The 23,905-nt window shown below is 39.3% G+C and overlaps 1 non-coding gene across 1 annotated transcript; it reads right to left on the reverse strand.

Annotated features, from left to right (window-relative positions):
• Window positions 1-13,347: 13,347 nt before the first annotated feature.
• On the reverse strand, window positions 13,348-13,470 carry LOC112439733 (U6atac minor spliceosomal RNA). Its single transcript, XR_003027969.1, has one exon. It is a non-coding gene; the product is annotated as a U6atac minor spliceosomal RNA (small nuclear RNA).
• Between the last annotated feature and the right edge of the window lie 10,435 nt (window positions 13,471-23,905).

Raw genomic sequence — 23,905 nt, forward strand, 5'->3', positions numbered from 1 at the left:
GTTCAAGACCAGCCTGACCAACATGGAGAAACCCTGTCTCTACTAAAAATACAAAATTAGCTGGGCATAGTGTCACATGCCTGTAATCCCAGCTACTCAGGAGGCTGAGGCAGGAGAATCACTTGAACTTGGGAGGCGGAGGTTGCTGTGAGCCGAGACCATGCCATTGCACTCCAGCCTGGATAAAAAAAGTGAAACTCCGTCTCAAAAAAAAAAAGAAAAGAAAAATGTAAAATGCTCTACCTGCTGAGCCAGTGCTTAGTGGTGCTAATGGTGTGTTGGTGATGATGGTAGTGGTGGCATTGGTGGTGGTGGCTTTTTTAAATTTAATTTTTTTAATTTAAATTTTAATTTGTTTTTAATTTTACATTTTAAGTGGGTATTTTTCCAGAGGATTCATCCTGTTCTTATGGGAGATATTACCACAAAACGATGCTTCCTTCTCATGGAATCAGATGAATTAGTAGATTGTGAACAGTATCTCTTGTTCTTCAACAATATATTGCAAGAATCTCTATGTTCCTTCTAAGGGTACATAATGCTAAAGGAAAGAGAATATGTAATGCTTCTAAAATCATTCTGAAATAGCCTTCTTTTTGTCTGTAAAATATGCTTGCTTGTCTTTTATATATAATATATAAATATGACATATAAAAAGATATGTAAAATATATATATACATCTTATATATTTTGCATATTAAAATATTTATTATATTAAAAATAACATAAGAGATTGTGAAGGACTGAGAATCTTCCACTGGGTTTCTGCAACTATTCCTCTCTACTCCCTTGTATACATGACCTCAGACCCCAGCTATTCTCCATTCCTGTTGAAAAAAATCAAAATTTCCCAAATCCTGGCTGCTAATCTGCACAAATTATTGGTAGGAGAAAATCCTTGACTAATTCTCCGAACTACGTAAACTTCAATTGACCCTGTTAAGCCACTATACAAATTTTGTTCTTCTTCCCCAAGTTAGCATTGTTGAATAAAATTTGCATAAAATTTATGCTAACAGAGCTCTGGGTGGTTATTGCCTACAGTGGAGAGAGAGAGAAAAAAAAGACAAACACGTTCTCTTCAGTATACTGAAGGAGGAAAGAAAGTTTTGATTGACTAAATATCACCCTGAGTCTACAATTTCTTCCCCAAAGAAAGCAAGACAGAATACTTCCCTCCAGTGGATCATTGTTGTAGATGCAGGCAGAGACATGGCTAATGGTAGCTGACTTGTAATCTGACCTCTCTGACGGGTGTGGTGGCTCAGGCCTGTAATCCCAGCACTTTGGGAGGCCAAGGCAGGCGGATCACCTGAAGTCGGGAGTTCAAGACCAGCCTGACCAACATGGAGAAACCCCGTTTCTACTAAAAATACAAAATTAGCTGGGTATGGTGGCACATGCCTGTAATCCTAGCTACTCAGGAGGCTGATGCCATTTTAGACCTATTTGAAGACACCTGCCTCAGACTCAGGGAAGTAAGCATGTAATATCTGAATATACTTGGGGGTAAAATGGAAGAAAAACCCTGTAGACCAGCCAATAGCAGTTTTATTTCAATAAAAATATTAAAACAAACAAAGAAAAGAAAAGATCTAGCTTAGAAAAAAAAAATTAGTCAACCCTACTTTAGGTGGAAGAAAAACACCAAGTCTAAAGGAAGCTGTGTCTCCGGGACCCCAGCTACCCCAGCAGTTGATATAGAGAGAATATCTGAAAATATAAATTCCTTGGACATAATGGTGTATCCAGGCAATCTCATTATATTTGGTAAGTCTTTGGAAGAACAAGAGAAGAGACTTTAAAGCAGTGGGCACCTCAAAGAGGTAAATCTTAAACTTTCTCTTGACAATCCCCAATTGTACTGTACCCCTGTGAGGTATATGGGGCACAAGTATCTCAGCAAATACAGACCCTTGGAAGAATTCTGTTCAAACACTGCCTCTGTCCCATTCACTTAGAGAACTAGAGATGTTATGGGAGTCATGTATTTTTTTTGTTTGTTTGCTTGTTTGTTTGTTGTTTTTAAGGATTTGAATTTGGAGGATGAAGGCTCTCAAAGTGAATCATAAGATCCAATGACAGCTCCCCAGAGGGCACAGAGAAGTCTACTCAGGACGTCAGTTAATTCATAAGGTACTGGGTGAGCCTGGAGAGGGAACATCCCATGAGGTTGGCTGCAGCACAGTGTGTGGTAACAATGCACTTGCCTTAGACACCACATGATCCTCACTGCTAAGGTATTTCTTGTACTTTGTAATACTAAAAGAAGATCAGGTTTTCCCCAAACTTGTATAGCTACTCTAATTCTCCTTTTACTTTTCCTAACCTTGAGAAGCCTCTGGCTCCAGGAAGAGAGAGAGTATGTGTGTATCTGTATGTCTGTCTGTTTTGGTTTGGGGAATGGAATGGGCAGAGAAACATGCCACATCCCTCATTAGTGGGCACCTCTCTACCCACCATAGAAAGGAAGTGAAGTATCAGTGGGCATGGGGAGACAAAGAGAAACACTTAAAAATGGAACAGATTAGGTTTAAAAAGTTCCCATGGAAGGTGAGAGATAACTATCAACTCTGTAGGACTGCCAAGCAGACGTGAGAGTCTAGGCTGGAAGTCAGAACTGTATACAGGCCTAAGTGGTGTAATTTTCTTTAGCAGCCCTCAAGGGCACAAGTATAGGCATGAAGAAGGCAATTAGACAGATCTGGATTTAGAATTTTTCCAGTGGATGCAATTGAAGGGCAAGGGATCAATGGGTGTTGTGGCTTTCCTACTTCCACTGTTTCAGCGAGCGGGAGGGAGTGGTGCCCAGTGGCTTCTTCACTTCTGTATTTCAGCAAGTGGGAGGAAGTGTTACAGCCCTTTTAGTCCTGCCACCAGCAGCTCAGTGAGCTGGAGCACTACAGTTCCTGTGCTCCTGCAGTTTGGTGAGTTCTGGGTTCTTGTCCCATGACCAAGAAGAATAAGGCACATGGACACTGGAGAGTGAGTAAAGCAGAGTAGGATTTATCAAGCAACAGAAAAAGCTCACAGCAGATAGGGGATCCAAAAGATGGTTGCTGGCTGCAGGGCTATGGTCAGGGTTTTTATGGACTGAGAAGGAAGGAGGAGTGTGCTGACTGGTCTGGGGGCTGTTTTGGAAAAAGCACCACTCAGAAAGAGAAACGATAGTGTAAAAAAACCTATTGAAGGCAGAAGTGAAGGCTCGGCCCACAACTGATTGGGGGCTGGAGTGACGTTTCACTCTATGCAAATGAACATTCGGCCCACAGCCAATCACAGAAAGATAGGTATATGTTAGAAGGTAAGGACCAATTGGAAAGAAGCATGCCAAATGGGAGTGGGAGTCCTCACTCTGGTCTGTGGATTCTATCCAGAACTGGCATCTCAGTTTTCAAGCCTTAGACTATCCTTGGCTTAAAATTCTGACTTCCAGCCTAGTTCTGACATCCCTGCCTGCCTAGGAATTCACCTGCCTTCCACAGCTTTTAAGAGGAAAATATTCACAGTAAAAATTAAGTTTGTTTTGGATCAGGGAATGTAAGCTATGTAGAAAGAAAATAAAAAGGGAGAAAATAGAGAAAGCAGAGGCTGAAGGCTGTGGTGAGATCAAAGAGCAGATGTATCAGGAGAAACCAGGTGGGACATTTTGAAGAGTAAATGGCTTTGATAAGAGTGGGGTGTTTGAATTTATACTGTTAAAGGTGATTAGGGTAAAACGTACTGTTCTCTCCACTCTTCTTTGAAAATTTTTATAATTAAAAAATGATATATCAGGTGGAGCACTTTCTGATATTGAACTGAAACCTGCCACATCCTTCATTAGTGGGGACCTCTCTACTCACCATAGAAAGGAAGTGAAGTATCAATGAGCATGGGAAGACAAAGATAAACACTTATAAATGGAACAGATTAGGTTTAAAAAGTTCCTGTGGAAAGTGAGAGATAACTGTCAACTCTCACTTTGGGTCTTGGTAAGAGCTATGAAAATGGGTGACTGAAGAGTGAAGCTGAAGGTCACTGGAGTTCTGTCTTTGAGAGTCTTAGAACAAGAAAAGGGCAGATACCCACTTAAGCTAATTTAACTGAAAACGGGGTAGAGTGGGCTGAACTGTGTCCCCAGAAGAGATATATTGATGTCCTAACCACCAATACCTGTGTGACTGTGACCCTATTTGGAAATAGGATCTTTGCAGATGTAATCAAGTTCAGATGAGGTCAGCCTGGATTAGGGTGGGCCATAAATTTACAACTCGTGTCTTTAAAAGAGAAAGAAGAGAATAGTGCTGATAGAGAGACACAGAGGACACACAGGGAAGAAGGTCATGTGAAGAACAGAGTTAGAAATTGAAATGATATAGCTACAAGCCAAAGAAATGCCAAGAATTACCTACAACCACCAGAAGCTAGAAGGCAGACACAGAACAGATGCTCCCTCAGAGACTCTAGAAAGAAAAAACCCTGGCCAGGCATGGTGGCTCACACTTGTAGTCCTAGAACTTTGGGACACTTTAAGGGGCCAAGGAGGGAGGATCACTTCAGGCCTGGAGTTTGAGACCAGTATAGTAAATACATAAGCCAGTAACATAGTCTTTTTTTTTTTTTTGAGACAGAGTCTTGCTGTGTTGTCCGGGCTAGAGTGTAGTGGTGTGATCACAGCTCACTGCAACCTCCACCTCCTGGGGCTCAAGTGATCCTCCCAGCTCAGCCTTCTGAGTAGCTGGGACTACAGGCATGCACCACCACACCCAGGTATTTTCTTATTTTTTATTTTGTAGCGACAGGGTCTCACTATGTTGCCCTGGCTGGTCTCAAACTCCTGACCTCAAGTGATCCTCCATTCTCAGCTTCACAAAGTGATGAGATTACAGGTGTGAGCCACCACACCTAGCCAAATATGTTTACATACACACATACTTACCATTGTTTTACCATTGCCTACAATATTCAGTATAGTAACATGCTGTGCAGGTTTGTAGACTAAGAATGATAGGCTTTATCATATAGCCCAGGTGTGTAATAGGCTATACCATTATAGGTTTGTGTAAGTACATCCTATGATGTTTGCACAATGAGGACATCAACTAATGCTGCATTTCTCAGAACATATCCTTGTTGTTATGTAACACAAGACTGTACTTTTATATGACTGGTAGAGCAGTAGGTTTGTTTACACCAGCATGACCACAGACACTTGAGTAATGCCTTGCAGTATGATCTTACAAGGGCTACGATGCCACTAGGTGACAGAAAATTTTCAGCTCCATTAAAAATCCATGGGACCACTATAATACATGCAGTCTGTCATTGACCAAAACATTGTTATGTGGCGCATGACTGTATTACCATGTCATAGATTGAAATACATTTGGTTCTTTTTATTCATGGTAGTTTTGTTTCATAGTCATCAGGAACGCTAAATTAGTGAATGAAGAACCATTGTCCCTAGGGGAAATATGAGCCTTTCGTCATAATATTTTTGTCAACCAATTAATAACATATAACATTTACACATATAAACCTATATTTATAACATATACGGGCATACCTCGAGGATATTGAGAGTTCATTCCCAGACCACCACAATGAAGCAAATATCATAATAAAGCAAGTTACAAAAATGTTCCTGGTCTCTCAGTGCGTATAAAAGTTATTTTAAAAAGTACATACCTTAATTTAAAAATACTTCATTGCTAAAAAAATTGCTAACAATCATTTGAGCCTTCAGCGAGTCATAATCTTTTTGCTATTGGAAGGTCTTGCATTAATATTAATGACTGCTGACTGATCAGTGTGGTGGAGGCTGAAGTTGGTTTGGCTGTGGCAATTCCTCCAAATAAGACAACAATGAAGTTTGCCACATCAGTTGACTCTTCCTTTCATGAAAGATTTTTCTGTGGCATGCTATGCTATTTGATAGCATTTTACCCACAGTAGAACTTTAAAAATTGGAGTCAGTGGTAATTTGTTACCAAACCAAGAGGAAAGTAATTCAGCCAGTGATGATTACCCCTCCCTGAGCCAACTGTTTTAATCATGGTGGGGATGAGGGGTGCAGTCCATTGGCCAGGTGTGGGTTATATGAACCACTCCCAGAATCAGGACTGGGTAAGTCCAGTGAAACCAAATGACGTGTTGGGATGGAATGAATCTTCAAAGATACATGACTTCTCCATCCCACTCCTTAGCTGCTGAGAAGCCTTCCATACACATGAAATATAAAACATAATGTGAGTATTCCTGAACTGGAGATAGCCCAAATTATCCTTTAGGACTTGCATTTACTCTATCGCCCAGGCAGGAGTGCAATGGTGTGAATACAGCTCTCAGCAACCTTGACCTCTTGGGCTCAAGCAATCCTCTTACCTCAGCCTTTTAAGTCGCTAGAACCACAGTTGGGCACCACTGCACCTAATTAATTATTTTGTTTGTTTGTTTGTTTGTTTGTTTGTTTTTTGTGGAGACAGGATCTTACTATATTGCCCAGGCTGATCTTAAACTCCTGGGCTCAAGCAATCCTTCTGCCTTGGCCTCCCAAAGTGCTGGGATTATAAGCGTGAGCCACCACCCATGGCCAGGACTTACATTCACTTTTGATCCAGGGTCTTTTTGGCTTTTTGACAAAAACTATGATTTTTTTTAGCTCCAAGATTATATATATATGTGAAAATTTCAGATTATATCATGTTCAGTTGTGTATGCACAAAGACTAAAATCAGAAGGAAAGGTTGAGAAAGCAAAGCAGATTTGATTGTAGAGTTGGATTTTGGGGAGAGGGTTTTCTTATATAGTTTAATAATTTTGAAATATGTTTGATTTTCATTAGTACTGTTATAATGGTACTTGTTAAAAATGGTTATTAAAAACTACAAAAAATTCTCTTTTCTGTCCTTTTTTTTCTTTTTTCTTTCTTTTTTTTCAGTTTTCCTGTGGTGTAATTTAGTACGTCCAGAATCTTTGAGTGATTTGTATTCTTTTGAGTCAGGTTCACAAAATTCTACATGGTAAGAAATCTACATAAGAATCCAATAATATATAGTAAAAGGGAAAAAATTACAATAAAAGTTCACATTCAGAATAGGGAAGAAAGGGAAAGCACATCATGGTTACAAGTTCCTAGTTCACACACAATCCTGGGACTCCCTGACCTGGTAGTAAACGAGGTTTCAGTCTGTTGTGCTCATGGCCGCATGTGAGAAAGACACCAGGAAGTGTTCCCCTTCTGGGTTGCACCAACCTCTTGTTGGTGCTGGTTCTCCTGCCTGGGTGGTACCTCAGGAGTTAGGCTGTCCTGAACCTTGGTGATCCAAGCTTGGTGTTCTTTTGCCAATGTATTTACCTAGAAACTTTAGCATCTGCTCCTTGAGTCATTTTTTTTACAATTCTATGCTCTGGCAAGCAAAGACAGAGAGTTTGCGGAGGTATGGTCTGTGGGTCCTAACTCCATTTCTGTCTCTTCAGCAACAGGCCTTAATACGGGTCTATTCCTCATAAATAATGGGTTCAGGTTGTTCTTCAGATAGAATCTGCTCCTCATTGCTGGGCTACATCTCAGTGGGTGGATCTTCAGAATGGAGGTAATTATGATCATTACTGGTGTAGGAAAAGCAAAATTTCACCTCTACTCCTTCAGGGTCTCTGGCTGGGCCTGAGAATTAAATTGATGTAAGACAGACTAGCAGCAGGAAAACATACAGATTTTTACATGTATGTGGGAACCCCCAAAGGAAAATGAAGGCCTGAAGAAGTGGCACAAGCTAAGTCTTTATATACTAGGTTGAACAAAGAGAAGCAATTGTGGAAATGTAAATGAAATAAAAGCCTATCTCAAAGATATGGTTTTAGTTCTGTACCAGTGCAATAAATCAAATGTCACAGTAAAGTCACATGAAGTTTTTGATTTCCCAGTTTATATAACAGTTATATTTATGCTATATTGGAGTCTATTAAATGTGCAATTGCATTATGTCTTAAAAAACTATGTACAGACCTGACATGATGGCTCACGCCTATAATCCCAGCACTTTGGGAGGCCAAGGTGGGTGGATCACTTGAGGTCAGGAGTTCGAGACCAGCCTGGCCAACATAGTAAAACCCCATTCCTACTAAAAATACAAAATTTAGTAGGCCATGGTGCTGCACGCCTGTAATCCCAGCTAGTAGGGGGACTGAGGCAGGAGAATCGCTTGAACCCGGGAGGCGGAGGTTGCAGTGAGCCAAGATCAGGCCACTGCACTCCAGCCTGGGTGACAGAGTGAGACTTCATCTCCCCCCCCCCAAAAAAAAAAACCAAAAAACCAAGTACATATTAGTTTTTTAGACTCTATATGATTGCACACTTAATAGATTACACCTTAGTGTAAACATAACTTTATATGCACTGGGAAACCAAAAAAATTTGCATGACTCATTTTATTTTGATATTTGCTTTATTGGGGTGGTCCAGAGATGAACCTGCAATGTTTTTGAGGTATGTTTTTACTTATGTATGTTGCATTAATTAAAATGAGCATGTATTACTTCTATAATTTAAAAAAATTTACATTACCCAACTGCATAAAATAATTTAAACTAGTGTCTTTTAAAATCAAGGACCTAATTACATTTTCAATTTTTTTCTATAATTATTGGTTTACTTAAGGTCATCACTTATTCTTTTTTTTTTTTTTTTTTTTTTTTTGAGACAGAGTCTCGCTATTGTTGCCCAGTCTGGAGTGCAATGGCACAATCTTGGCTCACTGCAACCTCCACCTCCCAGGTTCAAGGAATTCTGCTTCAGCCTCTGAGTAGCTGGAACAACAGGTGCCAACCACCACACCTGGCTAATTTTTGTATTTTTAGTAGAGACAGGGTTTCAGCACATTGGCCAGATTGGTCTCGAAATCCTGGCCTCAAGTGATCTGCCCACCTTGTCCTCCCAGGTTCTGGGATTACACATGTGAGCCACTGTGCCCAGCCTTATTCTTTAAACCAATTTTGGTAGTTTATATTTCTTAAAATAATTTTAGACAATTTTTTTATTTTTAAGTGTATTGGTATAAATAGATTATTCTTTTATAATATAAAATATTTTATATTATTTATTCCTACTGATTTATTATGTTTATTCTCTTTTGTTCAATTGTTTAGACTTGGCAAAGCTTATCTGATAATTTACTTATTAAAATAGCTTTAGATTTTCTTTTTAACTTTACTATTATTTCTATTTCATTAAATTATGTTTGAAAAATAAATGTGGCTAACTCTTGATAACTTCTGTTGACATAAACTTCTGTTGATAACTTCCTGAGTTGAAACTCTCTTTCATGTATTTTATAATAAATGAATTTGTGTTTAAGAAAACACTATGTACATACTTTAATTTAAAAAATACTTCGTTGCTCAAAATGCTAACAATTATCTGACCCTTTACCTTTAGTGAGTTGTAATCTTTTTGTTGGTAGAGGGTCTTGCATTGATGTTGACGGCTGCTGATTCGTCAGGGTGGCAGCTGCTTAAGGTTAGGGTAGCTGTGGCAATTTCTTCATCATCTGCAATCATCTACACTTACTTCTACTAAAGTTTGAACGTTTCAAAGCCACCCGTGAGGATTAGAATCAACTTCTTTCAAGCTTCTATTTCTGGTCTTTTGATTTCCTCCGTTGAATCACAAATGTTCTTAATGACACTGAGAATGGTGAATCCTTTCCAGAAGGGTTTCAATGTATTTTGCCCAGATCCATCAGAGGAATCACTAACCATGGCAGTAATTTCGACTTTAAGTCATATTTAAGAAATATATTTTGCAAGGAAAAATTACTCCTTGAAATTATTTCTTGATCCATGGGCTACAAAATGGATACTATGTTAGCAGGCTTGAAAACAACATTAATTTCCTGGTATATCTCCATCAGAGCTCTTGGACGACCAAGTGCATTGTCAATGAGCAGTAAAATTTGAAGGAAATATTTTTTTCTAAGAAGTAGGTCTCAATAGTGGGCTTAAAATATTCAGTAAAGTATGCTGTAAAGAGATATGCTGGCATCCAGGCTTTGTTGTTTCATTTACAGAGCACAGGCAGAATGGATTTAGCATCATTCTTAAGGGCTTAGGATTTTCAGAATGGTACATGAGCATTGGCTTCAACTGAAAGTCACCAGCTGCATTAGTCCATAATATGAGTCAGCCTGTCCTTTGAAACTTTGAAGCCAGGCATTGACTTCTCCTCTCTAGCTATCAAAATCCTAAATGGCACATTCTTCCACTACAAGACTGTTTTGTCCACATTGAAAATCTTTTTTTCAGTATAGTCACTTTCATCAGTTATCGTAGCTAGATCTTCTGAAGAACTTGCTGTAGTTTCTACACTAGCACTTGCTGCTTCACCTTGCACTATTATGTTATGGAGACAACTTCTTTCCTTAAACCTCATGTATCAACCTCTGCTGGCCTCCGAGTTTTCTTTTGTAATTTGCTTACCTCTCTCAGCCTTCACAGAACTGAAGACAGTTGGAGTCTTGCTTTGGTTTAGGCATTAGCTTAAGAGAATGTTGTGGTTGGTTTAATCTTCTATCTAAATCATGAAAACTTTATCCTTTTCAGCAATAAGGCTGTTTTGCTTTTGTATCCCTTGTGTCTTTAGTGAAGTAGCACTTTTCATGTCCTTCAATAACTTTTCGTTTGCATTCACAATTTGGCTGTTTGGCACAAAAGGCCTAGCTTCTGGCCTACCTTGGCTTTTGACTTGCTTTACTCACTGAATGTAATCATTTCTAGTTTTTGATTTAAAGTGAGAGATGTGCAACTCTTTCTTTCATTTGAGCACTCACGAGTTCACCATAGGGCTATTAATTGGTCTAATTTCAATATTGTTGTGTCTCAGAGAATAGGAAGGCCCAAGGAGGACAGCGATGGGGAATGGCTGGTCAGTGGAGGAGTTAGAATGCATACATTTATCTATTAAATTTACTGTCTTATATGGGCGTGGTTCATGGTGCCCCTAAACAATTACAATAGTAATATCAAGGACCACTGATCACTGTAACAGATATAACTATGAAAACATTTGAAATATTGTGAGAATTACCAAAATGTGACACAGAGACACCAAATGAGCACATGCCATCAGAAAATAGCACTAATACATTTGCTCAAAGGAGCATTGCCAAAAACCTTCAAGTTGTAAAAAATACAATATAGCAAAGTGCAATAAAGCAAAGCACAATAAAATGAGGGTTGCCTGTATATGGGGCAACGAAAGAAAGATAAGAGTTATTTTATGAAGGTCCTTTTGTACAAAATTCTCTCTGCCTCGATTCCCTGTGCCTGGTGATAAGGATATTTCTTTTCTTCTGGTATAGGGAGGGCATCTTTCACGTGGGCGTTTTGTCTCATGCTTTTGAAAAGAAAAGAGGAAGTCAGAATCCATCTTCCTGCACCTCTGGCTTCCAAACGCCTTTAATGCAAAGTAATTCTTATGCCAAAGTGGTATATATTGGGGTGGCATATTCTGCCATCCCCCATTAGACAGAAAGAACACTTCAGAAGGTACATGGAGAAAGAGTTTGTTTTTTCCTCTCTCCCTTTTTTTTCTTTTCTTTATTTTTCCTTTTTTTTTTCTTTTCCTCACAATAAACAAAAGTTTTCTGTTAGGTCTTATAGGTGAGAGTGAGCCATGCTTCTCATATAGTGACAGGAAAATAATAGAGACTGTCCAACTTAACCTGCAAGCTTTTCCTTGGATTTTACTTGTCTTTAATTCCCCTAGTCTGGGGAAAACAGCCTGGCTGCGTCAACACTCATGGCTTGAGGTAGCAGGGATCTGACAGGTATAAATTTGAACTCTATACTAAATCAGTCCCAGCTTCCTTGGGTCTTTTCCAGTACTCAGATGGGATTTCCCAACAGTTTGCCATTGCATGCCCTCTTACCCACACATCAGAAGTAGAAAAATGTGTCTCCCTGAAGAAAAGGGCCCTCAACTCTCTCAGGAGTTCCTGCCGCAGAACATGGGGCACTGGTGCAGCTGCAAAAACTGCAACTAGATAACTAGTTGTGGTTCAGGCATCATGACTTAAAGTTAAGTCAGGGAAGTAGTCCTGGCTGCTCTATCCTTGTAGCTAGCAATTTTTTTTTTATTATACTTTAAGTTCCAGGGTACATGTGCATAACGCGCAGGTTTGTTACATATGTATACATGTGCCATGTTGGTGTGCTGCACCCATTAACTCATCATTTACATTAGGTATATCTCCCAATGCTATCTCTCCTCCCCTCCCCCCCACCCTATGACAGGCCCCAGTGTGTGATGTCCGCCTTCCTGTGTCCAAGTGTTCTCATTGTTCAGTTCTTACCTATGAGTGAGAACATGCAGTGTTTGGTTTTTTGTGCCACATTTTCTTAATCCAGTCTATCACTGATGGACATTTGGGTTGGTTCCAAGTCTTTGCTATTGTGAATAGTGCCACAATAAACATACATGTGCATGTGTCTTTATAGCAGCATGATTTATAATCCTTTGGGTATATACCCAGTAATGGGATGGCTGGGTCAAATGGTATTTCTAGTTCTAGGTCCTTGAGGAATCACCACACTGTCTTCCACAATGCTTGAACTAGTTTACAGTCCCACCAACAATGTAAAAGTGTTCCTATTTATCCACATCCTCTCCAGCACCTGTTGTTTCCTGACTTTTTAATGATTGCCATTAAAAAGTCAGATGTGAGATGGTATCTCATTGTGGTTTTGATTTGCATTTCTCTGATGGCCAGTGATGAGCATTTTTTCATCTGTCTTTTGGCTGCATAAATGTCGTCTTTTGAGAAGTGTCTGTTCATATCTTTTGCCCACTTTTTGATGGGGTTGTTTGTTTTTTTCTTGTAAATTTGTTTGAGTTCTTTGTAGATTCTGGATGTTAGCCCTTTGTCAGATGGATAGATTGCAAAAATTTTTTCCCATTCTGTAGGTTGCCTGTTCACTCTGATGGTAGTTTCTTTTGCTGTGCAGAAGCTCTTTAGTTTAATTAAATCCCATTTGTCTATTTTGGCTTTTGTTGCCATTGCTTTTGGTGTTTTAGACATGAAGTCCTTGCCCATGCCTATGTCCTGAATGGTATTGCCTAGGTTTTCTTCTAGGGTTTTTATGGTTTTAGGTCTAACATTTAAGTCTTTAATCCATCTTGAATTAATTTTTGTGTAAGGTGTGAGGAAGGGATCCAGTTTTAGCTTTCTACATATGGCTAGCCAGTTTTCCCAGCACCACTTATTAAATAGGGAATCCTTTCCCCATTTCTTGTTTTTGTCAGGTTTGTCAAAGATCAGATGGTTGTAGATGTGTGGTATTATTTCAGAGGGCTCTGTTCTGTTCCATAAAAACGATGGTTAGATGCCACGAAGTAGGTGGCAATGCCTTAACCGTATGCATGTTGTCAGGCCCAAGGGCCTCTTCCATCCTTGTCAAGGGGAGTGCTAACCTCTCCTTTTGTACAACACTAGCTAGTAATTTTAAAAGAGCCTCAGCTGTTCCTTTTGCCACCCAGATAATCGGCACTAGTCCAGTGTGCAGCCAGAGGCTGGCTAATGTTCCCTCTGCTGTCAATGCTCACCGGCAACACTTGATGAGCAACATCTGGTGTCTTGTGTCTTCTTCCATGCTTCCTTTCTCTACCACCTTATATAACATTTCTATAATTTTGTGAAATAATTAGAAGTCTCTTTGGCCTCTCTTGTTAGGTGATCAAATGCTTGGTATAAAATTTCTCAATATTCTTTAGTCTTGCTTTAAGCTCACCAATCCATTGTGCATTAAGGCAAATGCATTTTTGGCATTTAACTTACATATCACCTTGAAGATAGAGGCAGTAAATTTCCATAACCATTTTCTGTTTTATACTTTCTGATACATTTTATTCTTGCTCCATATTCTTACTCTCCACATTCTGCAGTTTAAATTTCTCCCACTTGGGAACCAGTTTTCACTCCTAACAAAAGTCTTTAGTTTTTTCTACCTAGTATTATTCAACGTAGGCAACAATACCTTTTCCCCTGATCATCACAGGGCATCACATTGGTTCTGATGCAGCCATTGCATGTGGTCAAGTTTTGCCCTACCAGCTCTGATGGGTCTTCCCTTTATAGAAGTGATCCAGACTTAAAACAATTATTGGACAAATAATTTGTTCAATAATAGGGCTCTACATGCCACTGTCTGTATATTGTAGGGAAGCTCAATAAAGGAACTGACCTGTTGTGTTTGAAGAAGGCATGGTTCCAGTCTTCTTAACTGGCTGTAATGAGAAGATCACAACATGATTTATACTATTTCTCTCTCTTTCTGTCTGGATATCCTAAACCTCAAAACCACTTTCTCCTGGACCCACTTTTCTTGTTACCATCTTGTGACTAGTTAGGCTGCCATGATGGACTGTCCCTTAACTTAGTTTCAAATGTACTGGACACTGTTAGATTGGACCTCTGGGAACACCCCAAGTAGGAGCCCCCAAATACAGCTTGGTGACTCTACCTCTTAACTTGGAGGTAGAAGGCTGTGGCAATCAGTAAGAGACACAGTAAAAGAAAGTTGGGCATTTTGTTCCAACACAATTTTTTTTCCACTAGAAAACTTTAGGCCTCTGCTGTTAATTGTTGGGGGAAAGCCCTACACTCTTTCTCAGCTGGAAAAACATACAACGGAGCTGCAAAGAAAGTCCATTCAGTTCTTACTTCAGGTTTGAGCTATCATTTAACTCATAATATCCATAAGGGGGTGAGAATTTAGGAAGGCCTTCCTTTACTCCCCATCTTATTCTCCACTCACGTGGGTCGGCTTTCATTTATAAACTCTCATGGGGCCCACATGGCCATCCCCTTCATCACAGAGCACCTCTTCTGGACTCTCCTCCTTGAGCCCTCCCACCATCCCTTGATCTTCTTAACTCCTCTTTTTCTCATCCTAATCCCAGTCTACTTTGTTGCAGGGGTCTCTGGAATAATTGTCCTTTTCTGTTGCCCAAGAATTCTGCTATTGGATAGGTCCAGAAGATAGGAAAGGAGGATAAAAGTGGTACTCTGAACTGAGAGTAGAAAAATCTTTTAAAAAGCTCAGGTATTGTAAAGGTTTATCTCCTGCTAACACATTCCTCTTCTTTGGTATCTCATTATGTTCAAAGACTGTCTTCTGCTCATGATAGAAATCCTGTTTCTGTCACCTTAGATGTGGAAGCTTTCAGCCTCCAGGAAGGTAGGAATGAAAGAGGAAGAAAAACTCATCTCACCCATGTTAAAAAAAAATCACGTGGTAAATGTTAACTCTCTCAATTTCCTGACACCAATTTACAAACTTTATTCATATCCACTGTCTTTCCCCCGTTTCTCTCCTGGCACTATTCTATTGTCCAGTATGCTTCTCCTCCATCATTCAACACTCTTGAAATCTATATATGCCCAGTATTCCATGTCATTCTATCTCTCTTCTCTCATTTTTCTTCTAGTCCCAATTTAAGACAATTTAGGTTGTCTATACTAGCTGTCTCCACTCTCTCATTCTTTATTTCCTTCCACTTTCCATCTGTTTGACTTTGGAGCTGTGCTCTGGGTCACTCATTTGCCCATCAGCTGTGTCTCTTCTTCAGCTCTGTCCACTTAGTTCTTCTACTGAGTTTTATTTCAGTTATAATATTTTTGTTTTAATTATTTCAAGCACTTCCTTTTTTGTTATATGATGTCCTTTTTAATGCTTGTGAAGATATTAATTATATTTCTTTTAAAGTCACTTTCAGTTTGCTGTATTTATTGTATTTCCTTAGGAAGTAGATCTTCTATATATTTAGATGGATGCTCATATATCAAGGTGTTGGTTGTGCTGAACTATTTGGTGATTCTTGGTTGTGCTTTTGTCTTTGATTTAACTTTCTCTGCTAGCATCTGTTACTGTAGCAGCCTCCAGTACCTGTGGGGAAAGGACGTGATGTGAGATGGAAGGACCTGCAAGTCTCCTCGTATAGGGAGGTGCTCCTTGTTCCTCTTGGGTGTAGCTGGCCATCCAGGACACTGCTTTTTCTCTGCATTGCCCCGCCCCACCCTGCCCACACCCACCCAAGGGTTTCCATTCATTTTTCTTGTAGGGAACAGAGGATTCTGTGGCTATTCTTTGTCATAACCAGGATAAAGTGGTTGAATGGCCTCCAAAGCAGCCTGACCCTTGCCCTTGTTTCTGCCTACCTCCATGTCCACCAAACCCCCAAGTGTAGAGTGCCCTCAGAATTGTTCCCACCTCTTATCAAACTCCTTTTTTGAGTATGTCTTTGTCATCATTTCTATTGCATTGATGATGCCCCTCCTTGTCATCCAATGTTGTTATAGATTTATCCCTTAAAAAAAAATCTTCGGCCGGGCATGGTGGCTCATGCCTATAATCCCAGAACTTTGGGAAGCCAAGGCAGTAGGATCCCTTGAGCAACTTCCCAACCACTCTATGTCTGAACTATTTTTTCCAGGCCTTTTCGCATGCCTAGGAACACTGCTTCTCTCTCTGCTTTAATCATCCGTCAGCTGAGGTGTCACTTCTTCTGGGAACTTTCCCTTGTCCCACACATGCGTGTTGAGTGGTGTGCAGCCATAGCTCTTGCACGATTCTACATGGCATGTATGATGCTGTTTTGTAACTGCCTGTGGACTGTGGATGTGCATCATCATTAGCGCCTGCCCAATGTGGGGTGCAGGGTTTTACCCCTTAGGGCTAACACATAAAATGTATTTAGTAGGTTCTTAAATCAATAAAATAATAATATTAATAACATAGTATCTATCACATACCTGTTGAACTGTACTTGTGTCAGCCCCTGTGCCGAATGCTTCTCATGCTTTAGCTCATTTCCTTCTTGATTATTGGCTATTATAACGCCCAATTGACAAATGAGGACACTGAGTCTTAATGAGGTTAAATATGGTGCTCAAGGATACATAGTAAACAGTAATAAGGAACTCAGTCTGAATTTGCACCCAAGTCTCTGATTTTAGCTAGATATTACTGAGTCCTAAAATGGAGAAGGAGGGAGGGAGGCTGGTGGCTGCAGAGGTTTATTAATCAAATTTGTGAGGGAATAGTAGATGGGATATATGGATCCCAGACATTTACTTATGGTTATTTTACAGTAACTTAAACCAAAGCATCTGAGTTGGTGAAAGTCACATTGAGAAAACTGACATCACCAGGTTTCTTCAAATATTGAAGGGTCTACTTTTACCAGATCCCATAGCCAGAGAGTAATAAAGATGGGGCAAGAACCTAGGACTCTAGTGTCTCTAGCCAACATGATTTCTGCCAAGCCGAGCTGAATTCTAAATTAAGTTGCTCATATATTAGAAGTCCAGGTATTTGTCAAACATAGTCCTGAGCTGTGGATTCAGTTATGTGCAGGAAGCTCATAGCTACTTATTATTTTCAACTCTCCCTTAACTTTCCATGGTGATTTGTAATACCTTGAGTATACACAAGCCTTGGAATCTCAGAACTCTTTTTATTTACTCCAGCTAATGTTACGCAGATTAGATGTGCAGAAGATTAATTTGAAACATCATGCAGATATTTTGTTATTGCTGAGAGATAAAGCTGGCACATAAAGGTGGAACCTTCTGGAAACAAACTTCTTGTCCTTCACTGATAGCAGTTGGAACTGGCAGCATTTAATGTTACTTATTGCAGACATATTTTCTTTCTTTCTTTTTTGTTTTGAGATGGAGTCTTGCTCTGTCTCCCAGGCTGGAGTGCAGTGGCACAATCTCAGCTCAGTGCAACCTCAACCTCCCAGGCTCAAGTGATTCTCCTGACTAGCCTCCCAAGTAGCTGGGATTACAGGTGCGCCACCACAACCAGCTAGTTTTTTGTATTTTCAGTGGAGACAGGGTTTCACCATGTTGACCAGGGTGGTGTTGAACCACTGGCCTGAAGTGATCCACCCACCTTGGCCTCCCAAAGTGCTGAGATTATAGACGTGAGCCACCATGCTCAGCCTGCAGACATATTTTCATTGTCAAAATGGAATGTTATCTTTTTAGTTAAGGCTTACCTGGGATTTTTGTAGTTCTAGTTTATCTACTGACTCTCCAAAGTAGAGCTATACCTTAATGTTATGCGTCTTTCTTGCTGTATAGGCAGCAAGTGGAATCACAAAGGTGTTAACAAATGAGATAGTGAGACAGATAAGTCTAATTATTTGACAGGATACGTATATTTGCGTGTCTCCTTTTCATTTGGTCTTGCTTTATTGCCCTGGAAGCTGAGAGATGGGAGTACTTTATTTGATTAACTAATTTTCAAGTCTGTGACTAGAGAGAGAACTCAACTGGATTTTGAACTGACTTATATGAGTTCCCTGAAATGAGAGTTAGACATGATTAATGCCTCTAGGTGGTGCCTGTGACCTACATATGGAGAGGCAGCGGTAGGACACTGTAGAGAATAGCCTGATTTTTTTTTTTTTTTTTTTTTTTGGTATATGATTTTAACTTCCCAATTTCTATGAGAGAGGCAGTGTTAAAGACCAAAATAGTGAATTTGGGGGTCTATACTTATGCATTTCTCATTTTTTTTCAATTTCCTTTGTTTTCTCCCTCCTTGGGCAGATAATTCAGAAAATTGACACAAGACAGTAAAACCTCAGGGGGAAATTTAGCATTTTTAAAACTTATGACTAGCAGTTTATGTTTTTAGAAGTGATGAAACGACTGTTTCATGTACATATCAGCATATAATATTTGTGTAATAAGCAGACACAAAAGTCATTCTGTTAGAATTCTAATATCTTTCTCTGGATGCTTATACATAGCAAGTCTGTCCCTCTACCTTTTAGCTCAAGAGTATAAAGAATCTCTACTGTTTTTAGTTTGTCAAGTTTAATTTGATCACTCAAGTGTTTTTTTCCAAGTTGGAATCATGTGGGGTTGGAACCAAGGTGCATGTCCTTGTATTAGGCTAAAAAGCAGTGCTGGAAGGACCTTGAGAGATCAGCAAGTACAGGAATTTTGAGATCTGTGGTTTTCATGATCAATAACATTTCAATCATAAAGAGTCTAATTACATCTTGAATTAAGAGTCTCTAAGCAAAGCACACATAAATCACACGGTCTGTAATTAACAGAGCCTGCAGTGAGGCCCTGGTCAACCTGTCTCTGGATTCCAACCTGCTATCTCCTCTCTCAGTAAGTTTCAGTAGCTCTTCAGTAATTTCATAGACTAAAAATCTGTGGGTCAGTTTAGGGTTGGTGATGTTTTTTACATGGTGAGACATTCAAGCCACCCTTAAAATCCAAACCATCAGTCACACCACCAGTGCTTCATAAAAAGGAATATTTGGCCGGGTGCGGTAGCTCACACCTGTAATCCCAGCACTTTGGGAGGCCGAGGCAGGTGGATCACCTGAGGTCAGGAGTTCAAGACCAGCCTGGCCAACATGATGAAACCCCATCTCTACTAAAAACACAAAAAATTAGCTGGGCAGGGTGGCGGGCACCTGCAATCCCAGCTACTTGGGAGGCTGAAGCAGGAGAATCACTTGAACCTCAGAGGTGGAGGTTGCAGTGAGCCGAGGTCACCTGCCATTGCACTCCAGCCTGGGCAACAAGAGTGTAACTCTGTCTCAAACAAAGGAATATTTGAGCACCAAATAGGTAAGAAATATTTAATCTCAGAATCGATGATAATCTTTTAATTTAGTAACTTCACTTTAGGTAAAACTCTATATTGTTCATCTCACCAAGGACAAATGAACTCTCTTAGTTTGCTGGTGTCCCACAAGCAAGGAGCAGAGAACTGAGTTCTTATTGGGTTCAATAGGTAGAAACTATGATAGTTCTAGTTTCTTCTCTCTTTTCAGTTGTTGCTAGTGAAGGATACACACAAAAACTAAGAGGCAGAATGCAATAGGCAGAAAATAGATTATTCCATAATGAAATTTTCAATTCTCCATCAGTATGGCATTTTAATTTTCTGAAAAATCTATTTTGTTTCTGAACCTTATTTAGAAATGTACCAGTAGTTATTCAAGGAAAAGAATAATGTTTACTGCTCCATGGCAGAAATTATGCTAGATGTTTTGCATACTTATTTAATCTTCACTACAACTCAGAAACAGCCTCAAGGAAAATTAGTTTTTTTGCCTAAGTCTCACAGTGACGAGTGAGGTCCATATGCCTGCTTTCCATACCACTGATTTTCATGATGTTTTGTTTGTTTTTTTTAGCCCACAGCTAACATCATATTATTTTCATGATGTTTAGTATTTTCCTTAGAAATATGTAATAGCATTTTCTTACCATCTGGAATTAACCATATTATTGCCTATATCTACAAATTCTCCTGAGTTCATTTTACCATAGCTGTGGTGAAAGGAGGGGCTTTTTGGAAGCACCAAGCAAGTATTAGTGGAGGGGAAGAAATGGAAAAGAGCTACATTTGCTGGCCGATCAATGTAGGGGTAGTGTAGAAGAATTCAAGCCAATGATAACATTTTTTCTTTTGGAACCATTTCCCATGAAAAAAATAGTTAAAATTCCCCAAGAAACCAATCTTCACAAATATCACCACCAGGGGGCAATCAACACTGTCAGATTGTGGTGGTTCCAAATGCAGTAAAAATACAGCACCACCGGTTTTTTGTAATTATACCTTTTCTCTTTTTCCATTTTTTCTTTCCCAGAATAATGGGTACACTAGGCAGATATTTTGTTCTTTAATGTATCTCGACTTTGAATGCTTTTATAAGATTACATGGAAAATAAATAATTCTTGTATGATGTTTAACCATATATTATATACGAAGGATTGATTGAACTTGCTAGTAACCGTGACCATTTCCTTTTAGGATAACTTTTCTAGAACCTTCCATGAAGATGATGCTGTAGGATAAATATGCCACTAGAATGCTCCCTGCCTCCCATCTCCAGTTCTCTCATTTTATTCAGTTCTAGTGTATTGTGAATTTCTTTCCCATTAATGAAAATTTTCTGGCCCCTTGGTTTTCAGATAATTTTCTTCTAAACTCTTACATAGGGAATTCCCTCTTACATAGGGAATTTTAGTGTCAATTCCCTATGCCCCACTTTGTCCTGTACGACTTAACACCATTCACTTTTCAAGTGTTTCTTTATTTCTTTCACAAGCGTAAAAGCTCCAGGGAGGACAATCAATTGAAAACTTTCTCCCCAGGCCACAATAGTCTAGGGTTGAAACTGGGGTCTCGATGACAGTAATAAAACATATTTTCAGGTTCTTTCCTCACTCAATTTGTGAGAACTAGAGGTCCCCCAGGTTTTTTCAAACTAATTCTGTGAGTCCGCCTTGGTTTTCTTCCATGCGCTGGTCCGTCAGTCTGCGTGGCTGTCAGGATGGGTCAGTGCTTGCCTTTGCCCCAGCAGTGAGGCAGGTGGGGCTCCTGCTGGACAGCTGGCTCCTGCCAGTGCTGTCACCACCACCAGGGCTGCCCATCAATCTGGTTCCTCCCCAGTGCCTTCTGCAGAGGTAGCCTCTTCGACCTCACTCCTCAGGCCTCTGCACCGCAAAGGTGATCCAAAAAGGAGAATTATTAATCCTCTCTTGTGCTGTGTTCTATAGCATGACACCATGCAATATGAACTTGTGGTCATAAAATCTTACAGAATTTAGAAAAGTAGGAATTTTACTGTTGTGCACCTTTTATTTATCTTTTCCCCCTTACAAACTATGTTTTAAATATTTTCTGATTTACAAAATCATTTCAAAGCCCTCAATGAGAAATTTTATAATACAAAAATGTTTCTCTATGCCTGTTGTGGTGTGAGTATACGTGTACATGTGTATGCCTATGTGCATGTGTGTACACTTGATCTTAGGCACAAGCCTGCGATTTTGTGCATGTGTCTACACAAGATGTTTTGCTTTTACCAAACAGCATGTTATTGTGTAATTTAAATAATTTATTTGGTAAAAGCCTGTGTCTGCAAAATACAAACTCTTTCTGTTAAACATCCAAATCAAAATGGCTTGGGTACCAATCTGACAAAGAAGCACACAGTGCAGGCTTTTCCCTGGTTTCTTTGTTCCAAGTATCCTGAACACCTACACTCATGCCTCAACTAATTCTTGTTGCTCTCCTGTGGCTGCCTTCTCAAACTTGAATGTAGCCCTGAGGGTCACAGGCTGCATCTCTTAACTCCCAGGAGAGTTCAGCCTTGGACTCAGTTATCCCTGGGCACTTTCCTCACTATGATGTCACAGCTGTTAGGGAAGTTCCTAATACCCTGCTTGCTGTTGTCCTTGCTCCTGGTAAAAATATCTATGGATCTGCAATTTGAGGTTTGAAGGAGATATTTCTCAGCATGATGCTTAGTTGAAGTGTCCACAGAAACATTGTCTGGTCCATGTAGACAACTTTTGATTCATGTATTTATTCATTGACTCCCTCATTTTTTCTTTCATTCAGGGAAAATATTCATTGAGTACTACATGCCAGGAACAATGCTAAGAGCTGCACAGAACTTTACTTCATGGTGTCACAGGGCCTGGGTGTGAGGAGCTGAGATAAAACAGGTTCCAGCATTAGATGTATGCTGATCCTGAAACCTGCATTCCCTTCAATGCCTAAGGCCCTGGATCTCAGTTCTGGTGATCGGCAGCCTAGTCTTTCTTATTTGGGTTTCCTTGTGGGACATAACGTTTTTGTTTATGTCTGCTTTGGCTTGGATAGATCCACCCTTCTCCCACACTAGTGAATCAGACAGATTTTTAAATCTTTTGATTCTCAAAATTATGGGCCATTTCATTTCTTATCAGGAGGCACCATTTACTATGTATACATTTATATAAGCAGATGGTACTACTCAACTCCACCAAATAGACCTAAGTTCTAAATGCAACTACTTTGTTGAAAAAGGTGACAATTCTTTTACCTATAGAATCTGAGCCCCCGTTCAGCTGTAATATCCTATAATAACTATGTATATAATTTGGAATTCTTCCCTCCTCCTCCTCGACCCCTTCATATTCTCAAACTTTATATATATAATAAATGCTAGCATATATCATTAAATATTCATTGAAAAAGATCTTTAATACCCATATAATCATCCATTATGTGAATGCACCATAAATTATTTCACCATATTACTGGATAATTTGTTTTTTTAAAATACATTTTTGTTGTTATATGAAATGCTATGATGAGAAATCTTGGATATAAATGTCAGCCTACATTTGATTATTTCTTTAGGAATAATTTCTAAGAGTAGAATTACTGGCTTTTATTAAACATGACCTTTTTTTTACAGCAATTTATGAGAAGCTATTCCACCATATCTTTGTTAACAAAAGTTTTAGCATTTATAATTTTGAAATGATAGATGCATTGTTTTAATTTACACTTTTGTAATTACCATTAAGACTGAACATTTTAGTATGTTTGTTGGGTTTTGTGTTTCTGTTAATTTCAACGCTTTTTATATTTATTTATAATCTTCCTTTATATGATCAACATAATGGCCTTTGGTTATATGTGTGCCAAGATCTTTTTCTTCATTGTGTAGTTTTTCAATTTTGGTTATAATATTTTTGCTATGTACAAACTTAAAACTTTTATGCACTCAAATCTTTTCATGTTTTTCTTTGTTATTTTCTAGCACTATCATTCATATTCAAGTAGCAGCAAAATATTTATATATATTTTCCTGTTTAATTGTTTTATCCAAAAACTATTTTAGGGACCTGTAAAGTTTAATATACTTTATAAAATAGCTTCAGCTGGGTGAGGTGGCTCACGCTTGTAATCCCAGCACTTTGGGAGGCCAAGGCAGGCAGATCACAAGGTCAGGAGATCGAGACCATCCTGGCTAACACGGCGAAACCCCGTCTCTACTAAAAATACAAAAAAAGTTAGCCAGGCATTGTGGCGGGTGCCTG

This window comes from Pan paniscus, chromosome 3 (genome assembly GCF_029289425.2).
Source record: "Pan paniscus chromosome 3, NHGRI_mPanPan1-v2.0_pri, whole genome shotgun sequence".
Classification (NCBI taxonomy): domain Eukaryota; kingdom Metazoa; phylum Chordata; class Mammalia; order Primates; family Hominidae; genus Pan; species Pan paniscus.